This window comes from Henckelia pumila, chromosome 3 (genome assembly GCF_033568475.1).
Source record: "Henckelia pumila isolate YLH828 chromosome 3, ASM3356847v2, whole genome shotgun sequence".
Lineage (NCBI taxonomy): Eukaryota > Viridiplantae > Streptophyta > Magnoliopsida > Lamiales > Gesneriaceae > Henckelia > Henckelia pumila.
Window position 1 is genome coordinate 23,224,984 of NC_133122.1, and position 1,546 is coordinate 23,226,529.

The window sequence follows — 1,546 nt, forward strand, 5'->3', positions numbered from 1 at the left end:
TGCTTTTCAAACTGCTCTTATTGTGTAATTTTTGAAACAATTGATGTAAAAGTGTTGCTATAACCAATCGTATTGATATATGTTCTAGGATCAATGACATTGTTGTTCTAATTAGCACAAAAACTCTTATGCGATCGTCTCACAAAATCAATCCGATAGACGGATCTTTGAGTCATCATGTGCCGACCCGACCCATAAAAAATATTGCTTATATATTAAAAATACGAATTTTATTATAGATATAAACTGGGTCGATCCGTCTCACGAAAATAGATCTGTCTCACAAATTGAACCCCTGAGGCGCTCGTACTAATATAACTTTTAGAGGCAAAAACATTGTTATTCTAATTAATACAAGAGTAACATTCCTGTGAGACGGGTCAGCTCTACTCATATTTATAATAATAAGTAATATTTTTGGCATAAAATGTAATATTTTTTAATGGATAACTCATATAAAAGACATGTCTCAAAAAAATGACCTTTGAGACCTCATATGAGTTTTTGTCTTAATACAAAACTATTATGAGACTGTTTGACAGAGTCAGTATGTGAAACTAATCCTCAATTTATAGTCGAATTCATCGTATAAGTTAGCTTATTTTGGATTTGGTTATCTAAACAGTCAATGTTGAGTCTCTGTGCAATAACCTCTTTTTAAGTCTTATTTTATTGGATCACTAATGTGACATCAAAAATACAAACATGACACATTATTGATATGTTCGACATCATGATAGCAATCCAGATAAATAAGAATGAAACCCGAAGAAATTAAAGTTATTGCAATAATTTTTAACTCTGATTACTTAGATAAACAAAACCCAAAACATAACGATTATATATATATATATATACACGTACAATTTTGATATGATGTCCACTCACCGTACCTATCTCTGTGTCTACCAATGAGGTGTCACTCAACTATTTAATGTGATGCACTGTACATCTAATAGTTGAGCGTTATCTCATTGATGAGCACAAATGTGGGCACGATAGGTGATCTCTCTCTCTATGTTGAGCGTTATCTCATCGATGAGCACAGATATGGGCACGATAGGTGATCTCTCTCTATCTCAAAAGATAATATTCAATTATCAATTTTACATTTAAATATATCATAATTGATCTGACGGAAAAATATGTACTAAACTAAAATAACATATGTTAAAATAAATATATTAAAAAAAATCTAGTTATTTTCGATTATAAATTTGTTAAAAGTTAATGAAAACTTTTAGTTGACAAACTCTAATTGACAAACTCTAATTAGATTATCTTAATTATTTTTTTTTAAATAAACGACAAGAAACTTCATTTCTATAAGGAAAAAAAAATCTACAAATAAAAAAATGTAAACAAATATTTAAAACTTCGTTTTTATTTTTCCTTTTTAAAAAGAAATCTAAAAATAATTGAATATATCTTTTCTATTTTAAAATAGGATTGACCCCGAAAGGAAGCCCATCCCACATGAGTTAGAGGACCATTGGCTCATGCGGGGTTATGTGCACGAGCGGCAGGGACCCGAGAGAGGGAGCAA